Raw genomic sequence first — 8,031 nt, 5'->3', positions numbered from 1 at the left:
ATATAGAAAACGGCCAGAAGTGGCGCTGTGGCTCAAGTGGCAGAGTGGTAGCCTTGAGCAAAAAGAAGCCAGGGACAGTGCTCAGGCCCTGAATCCAAGCCCAGGACTGGCAAATAAATAAATAAATAAAATTTTAAAAATGAGTATTTACACAATTTACTTGAATGTGATATTACAAAATAATCTTTTAAAAAGTATCATCAAAGGATACAGATTTCCAAAAATTGACAAGAGTAGTCTTATGTGAGGTAAAGGTAAAAGATAAATCCACTGCTGCCATTGCAGGAGCATGGAACCATCTTAGCTCACTCTCATAGACAGCAAAGGACCCCACATTCATCCGTAGGCAACCCCTCTACCCACTGTAGATAGGAATAGGGGTAAAGGAGTGTTTTTCTCTCAAGGTTAAAATCTGATTGTGTATGTCTTCTTCTGTCATACATAAGAAAACTGATCAGGATCTTTGTTTTTATTTGAATGTTTGTGTTTAAATGTTGCACGAGGTGTTATTAAACAAGTTTTCCACTTAGATTGAGGTCACACAGAATGGTGCTTATGGAAAGATGTGGTTGCCAAAGAAATGCTCATTTCCGTGGAACTTTGAATGGCTTTGAATGGCTTTTGCATTGTTTATGATTTTAGAATTGAAAGGCAACTGAAGAGTAGTGCTCACTGGCAAGCATGAAGAATTTCTCTTTATTATATGCATCTTTTACAAGTGTATGGGTTACTTTTCAATTACTTTTCCTGACAATTGTGAAATTTTGTGACCATTTTTTCCATTCAAATGCTTAAACATATGATTTTAAATGGAATGTATATTTTTAAAAGTTTTTAAAATCACTCCGCAAATAATTACAGACTATCCTTTGGTGCCATACACTTGAGTATGGAAAATAGCAGTGAGAAGACAAAGAACCTGCTGGAGAAAAGCTGATAGCCTTCAGGGAAATGAACTGTAGCAAAGGAACAGCAAGTAGGAGAGCAAACTAGGTGTAGTGGATGGAAATCTCCCTAACAGTGGCGAGTGCCATATAGGATTCAAATGGATAGTGGAGGACCCTGGGGAGATGGAGTGGTCAGTAAGGCCTCTCTAAAGAGATAGTGTTGGTGCTTTTGGAAAATGATTTGTCAGTCAGAACTGCATTTGGTTGCTGCATAACAGCAAAATCCAGATGAGGCATCCAGACCTAGCGCAGTGATTGGTTTGCTGGCTCTCCTGGGTGCACTAGTTTGCATCCAACTTTGTGAATGAAGCACATCTCCAGAGGCCTCTGTCTTCTCATTCAGCGGCTCTCAAGGGTCCAGTAAGTGTAAGAATCCCTCAAAGAGCTTGTTGGCACCGATTGCTGGGCCCCACACCCAGAGCGTCTGATTTAATGGATCTGAATTAGAACCCAGTAATGTGCATTTTTAAGTTCCCAGGTGGTGTTGAGAGGGCTGATGGTGAGACAAACATGGCTCTAGCCTCACAACCATTTTCATAACCATAAAATACAGAAAAGGAAAGGGGAAATAGAAGGTGCCAGCTGTTTGGTGTGGTTTGCAATAAATACAATTGAACCCCAAGCCCCGTGCTTGCGAGGCAAGCATTTTACCACTAAAGTTACCCCCTCCCCCCAGTTCTTTTGTGTTCAGCTTATTTTTCAGGTATAGTCTTGTATTTTTCCCCAGATGGGCTTGGTTGTGGCGGGCATTGTCGGCATGTATCACTACTCCATACCTGACTTTTTTTTTTTTGAGATAAGGTATTATTAACTTTTGGGCTCCAAATGAAGTTTCTCCTATCTCCACCTCCCTAGAACCTCTGGGACGGCAGGCCTGTGCCACCAGGGTTTTGCTTTTCTTTTTTTAAACAACCTTGGGAAGCCACAGTATCTTCTACTTATATCCCACCAGTGAGAACTGCATCACTCCAAACCACAGGGAAGATGGGAGATGGAGTTCTCCTAAATAAAAGTGATGTTAAATTGGTGGAGAGGAATGGGGAAGTAGCTGTTGGGTAGGCAAGTCACAGCAACTGTCAGAGAGGAGAGGAAGCCAGGTGCAAGAGCATTTAAAGCGGAGGAAACTTGGGTTGTAGAAGCCTTCAATCCAGCGAGAAACTAAATGTCAGATAATTCTTCATCCTTAGTGTTGGTATCTGTTGACTATCTTTCCCATAGAGTTGTCCAGGTTTTTTTTTTTTCTTCCAGTCGTGGGGCTTGAACACTGAACCTGAGCACTGTCCCCGGCTTCTTTTTGCTCAAGGCTAGCACTCTACCACTTGAGCCACAGCACACTTCTGGCTTTTTTTTTTTTTTACATATATGTGGTACTGAGGAATCAAACTGAGGGCTTCATGTATACAAGGCAATCATTCTACCACTAGGCCATATTCCCAGCCCCTAGAGTTGTTCTTGTTCTTGTTCTTGCTGAGTAACTTCGGATTGGATCCTAAGTAGTTTGCATATGAGAAATACTATAGACCTTGAAGGCAGGACCTAGTGCAGGATCTTAGGTCATTGAGAGTGTGCCTTTGGGGTGAATGGTAGGTTATTTACTCTGTGTCCTGACTTGGTGCATGTCCTTTTGCTTCTGCAGAGAGGGAAGAAGCAAGGGAGGGAGGGTTGGTGGGAGGAGAGGGGCGGCTGTTCATTCCTTTTACCAGGTCACAAATCAGCTCCCACCCCAAGTTTGGACCTTGAATTTCCAAAACCTTGAGCTAAACATGCCTCTCTTTATTTCATAAGAAGCCTGGGTCAGGTATTTTGTCAAAAGAAGGATGAAAAAATAGGCAATAGAGTGGTCAGCCTGAGATTTTGGGAGACTCAGAGTTTTGGGTCTTTTCAGAGTGGATATATCCACACAAGACTCAGAGACAAGCCCAGTTATTTTTATCAGATTTTTGTCCAAAAATTCCGCCTCCTTCTCCAACACCTCCCCAGTGCTTTGCAGTTCCCTGGCTTCCCCTTTTTTTGTTCGCCAGCCATCAGTCTGGGTTCTAATTCTGTGCCACACACTTCCCATCATTGTACCTCTGTCCAGAATGGAGCAGTGGCAGAACAAAGAGGAAAACACCCACAGCTGCTCAGACCAGATAGGAAACTCCCCTCCCTCAGTATTTAGAGGCCAGCACCTCCTTCTTTACCACAGCTTTAACGCAGGATGGCCCGGTGGTTTGAGCAGGAGGGATGGAGGAGGAAGGATGAAGGGAGGGAAGGAAAAAGGATAAACGGGTATTGTCTTGCTCTTCTTGAGCAGGAGACTGCTTTCTACTTCCTCATGACCAAAGGGATTTTCCTAGTGTCCTGTTTCGGTCCTGATGGCTATTTGTAGATTTTAGGCAAAATCCAAGCTGGAGGCTCCTGGAGGAGAATGGATAGCTCACTGCTAGTTTAGTGATATTTCAAATGATCAAATTACAGCTTTCCTTGATTCCATGCTACCACTTCCTTTACAGTGTCCTCGAATGGCTGCTTCATCTTTTTTTAAAAGATGATCTTGCTAAATTAGTATACAACCACTTTGGAGAACAGTAAGGGGATTCCTCAAAAAGCTCAGCATAGACATACCCTATGACCCAACCATACCACTCCTAGACATCTATCCTGAACAACAGGTCTCAGGATATCAAAAAGACATCTGCACATCCATGTTTATTGCTGCACAATTCACAATAGCCAAAATATGGAAACAATCCAGATGTCCCTGTACAGATGAATGGATCCAAAAAATGTGGTACCTATACACAATGGAATACTACATAACGATTAGAAATGGTGAAATATTGGTATTTGCAGGGAAATGGTCAGAACGTGAACAAATAATGTTGAGTGAGACAAGCTTAGAACACAGAGAACAAAGGCGCATTGTCTCCTTGATATATGACTGTTGGGGTGGGGGGGGACAGTAGAGACCAGGTCTGCAAAACCAAAAACTTCTTGTCAAATGGTATTTCCACAGGGTTGGGTCAGCGACCTTACATTAGGTATCTAAAACCAAACAACTACTGAACATGAAAAGGTCTAAAACAGACCTCTCATTGGATCACAATAGCTCAACAGCTATGTATATATGATCATGTAAGACAAGGATAAGTAAACTCTATTGTTGACGTTATATTTAAAATTCTAGGTGAATTTCCTTTGGCATACACCACATGGCTACTGTATATGATTTTGGTACACTGGGTATTATATATATATATATATGCCTACCTGATCTAGGGAAGTGAAAGAAAAACGAGGGTGTAAGATATCACAAGAAATGTACTCACTGCCCTATTATGTAACTGTACCCCTTTTGCACAACACCTTGTCAACAAAATTTAATTAATAAAAAAAAGATGATCTTGCTATATAGTGTCTGACTCCCAAGTTCTGACATTATAGACATGAGCCAACATACCCAGTTCTGTCCAGGTTGCACAGCTGTGTCAAGGGGGGAGAGACAGAGTGAAGTCTGTTTAATCCATTGTAGTAGGGTTCCCAAGGAAAAAAAGAACTTAGAGGATATGTATGTACCTATGTCTATATAAATACACATGCATGTATATGTTTATGCATATACACATAGAAACAACAGATAAAGATATACAGATATAAAATGGAAAATTAACTCATAGAGGCTGAGAAATCCAAAATCTGCTCTCAGCAAGCGGGCAAACAGGAGAGACAACCTATGGTTCCAGTCTGAAAACTGGCAGGCTCATGATGCAAAAAAAGCCTGTTTGCATTTGAGTCTGAAAGCCAGAAAAGACTTATGTCCAAGATCAAAGAAGTTAGGCAATAGGGAGTCCTACTTACTTGGGACTTACTTTTAATTTGATTCAAGCCTTTAACTAAGTAGATGAGAACCACTCACATTAGGAAGAACAATCTGCTTTACTTAACCTACTAATCTTACTTTTAAAAATCCTCATACAAACACCCAGAATAATGTTTGACCAAGATATCCGGGGATCCTGTGGCCTAGTCAAGTAAACACATACAAAAAAATAAAGGTCTTGTCCATTTTATCAAGACGTATAATCCAGGGGCTGGGGATATGGCCTAGTGGCAAGAGAGCTTGCCTCGTATACATGAGGCCCTGGGTTTGATTCCCCAGCACCACATATACAGAAAACGGCCAGAAGTGGCGCTATGGCTCAAGTGGCGGAGTGCTAGCCTTGAGCAAAAAGAAGCCAGGGACAGTGCTCAGGCCCTGAGTCCAAGGACCAGGACTAGCAAAAAAAAAAAAAAAAAAAAAGAAAAAGAAAAAGAAAAGAAGAAGTATAATCCATGTTATTCTGTAATGCCTTCTGGCAAAATAATTTGTCTACATATTCTGGTTCCTAGTCTTGAAAATAAGAAATTGTCTTTAACATTATACATCATACTAAAATAGTTTGGAAGTGTGGCCATAGGAACTTGGCCTGCATCAAGTATTAGAAACATTTTTACAACTATTCCAGCTGCTAGATATCAAATATTCTGGAAACAGGTGAGGGCCATGAGGCCACTTAATAGGTTTATAGCAGCCCGAGTGAGAGATAATGGTGTCATAGGCAAGGATGTTGATAGTGGATGATGACAGTAGTTGCCGTGAGTTACATAGTATAGCAGTTACAAATTCTTACAAATAGTAAAAATCCAAAAGTAGGAACCACAGCCCACAGCTTCTGGTTCACAATGCTTTACATCCAGTATAATTTGACATAACCATTGGCAAGAATCCTGTTGAGGAATCCTCACTAGAACATATTTCACAGCAAAAACAAGATATACAACACAGCATGTTAGGACATGTACAAACATGCTGTGCTACCATTGGTGCACAAAATGGGGCAAGATGACCTGGATATAGTCTAGGAGGTTATAAAAGAAAGTAATAGTTCTGGTGCCTATGGGAAGACCTGAGGTCAGAAAAGGAGGGAGATTTACTAATCACTGTATACAGTCTGTGTGTGTTTCAATGTTTTACCTTTTGCATGCATCCACTTAAAATAATTAAATGAGATGCAATGGCTTTCTACTAGCGAACAGTCACTGGGTTACAAACTCTAGAGATAATCAGGTGTTGCCCTTGCCAAACCCACTTGGGCCTTATGCTGTAGACTCTAATTTTCATTCTTTGCTTTTAGGGAGGTGTTCTGCCTTATATTCTTTTATATGGTTGCTGATTACTTCTACCATCACTTCTTCACTCCAGACACCAACTGTCTTCCATTTTCCTTCCAAACATGTTGTTCCTTACAGTCTTTGTATTTATTTGCTACCCACTCTGTCCAGACCGCTCAACCACCAGATACCTAGCTGCCCACAGCCTCTTTACTCTCAAGCCTTTGCATGCCTCATGTCGTCGTAAAACACTCTCCCAACAATTATTCTCTGGACACTTTTGGGTTCTTTTTCTTGATGGTATTTGCTACCATATGATGTGGGTTTGGTTCATTATTTTTCTCTTTTTATAGTAGAATTTATACTCTATCAAGCAGAGACTTGATTTTACTTAGGAATTAAGTAAATGCCTTGTACCCGGCTTGCTCTAAAGGAATGAAGAATAGTAAAGAATAATACATTTGCACCTTTAGGATTGTATAATCAAACACACTTAGGACAACATATGCCTGCATTAAAAGTAATGAACATTGAAGTCTTATTTGACAAATCCAGAAAGTGACTTCTGAACAAATATCTCTTAAGTGAACAACAGCTTCAAAGTAGAAACCATAATAGACAACTTTATTATGATGATTATAGTCTGTAACCCACTTTTCCGAAAGGGTTCTTAAGTAAGCCCTGGGTCTTTAAGTCATTTGAAAGCCAATTGTCCTACATTTCTTAGTGGGCATGATTTGGAGACTGAGGAGGCAAGTACTCTTCAATACCATATAAATGTCATTTCCTCTCCAGGAAGTCTGTAGCTGATATAGGATAGGGCAACCTCTCCCTGGACTATACTGGGTTAGGCTGGGTTCTGCCGACTTTTGCTTCTTTTTCCCATTATTACCATGGGTTCCAGTAGCCCTGCATCTTATACATAAGAACTGCCTATGGATGGCAGGTGCCTTTGTGATAAACCCTAGATTCATATAATGCGCATTCATCATTTTGTAGGAGTTCTTTATCATCCTGTCTTTCGGGACAAACAGTAAGACGGATAGGGGTCTCACAATTTATATATATTTTTTTAATCATTAAAGAGGTAGAGCTACACTCTCAGAAAAAGTGGGAGCTCACTGCCCTCAGTTGACCATTTGTTTTGTGGTAGTCCACCAAACCGTCTAAAATAAAATTGATTAGATTTCTGCTAATCACATTTCAGCTCCAAGATCACCTTAATTGATGTTGTAGTGTTTTCAGTTTTGTAGTTTCCTGATTTACCACTCCAGATGGCTAATTACATCCACTATGAATCTGACAAGCTAGAATACTAAAAGCAGTACTAATTCCCACTAGGCAGGGCTCTTGGGAATCTGAAAGCAAGAAAATGAGATTAATTAGGTCTGTAGAAGAGAGTGGGATTCGAGGTGAAACGAGCAGAATTTCACGAGTCTTTGGGGCTGCGGAAACAGCTAAAGCCTATTTGGAAGCCCTGGGGATCCCATAGAGCAGAACCTAGGAGAGTGTGGGGCTGTAGAAATGTTTGAATAAGGCAGATGGAGCCCATGCTTGGGAAGGGTTTTACCAGCCAAGGCCTCGGCCGGCTCCCTGGAGCCATCGGAGTTCCACAGCAGGTGAGTGGCCTGACCAGACAGTCCAAGGGATCGTCATTACACTCTCCCGTGCTCCCGCCCGCCCTCGGCCCGCCCGGAGACGGGCTTCGCGGTTGGTGGGGCCCAGGCCCCCCGCGGCCCGAGCGCCAGGCAGGAGGGGGGGGGTGGGATGCAGCCAGGGTCCCAGGCGGGGGGCCGCCGAGCCCGGAGCAGCCGCCCGGCGCCGCACCTGGACTCTGCCCGGCCGCCGATTGGACGGCCCGAGGCGACCCCGCTGTATCGCGAGACGAGATTGGCAGCGCCGGGCAGCATGTGCCCCCGCGCTGGCTTTGTACGCCGAGCCGCCTGCCGGT

This window comes from Perognathus longimembris, chromosome 2, assembly GCF_023159225.1.
Source record: "Perognathus longimembris pacificus isolate PPM17 chromosome 2, ASM2315922v1, whole genome shotgun sequence".
NCBI lineage: Eukaryota > Metazoa > Chordata > Mammalia > Rodentia > Heteromyidae > Perognathus > Perognathus longimembris.
This window is presented reverse-complemented; position numbering follows the sequence as displayed.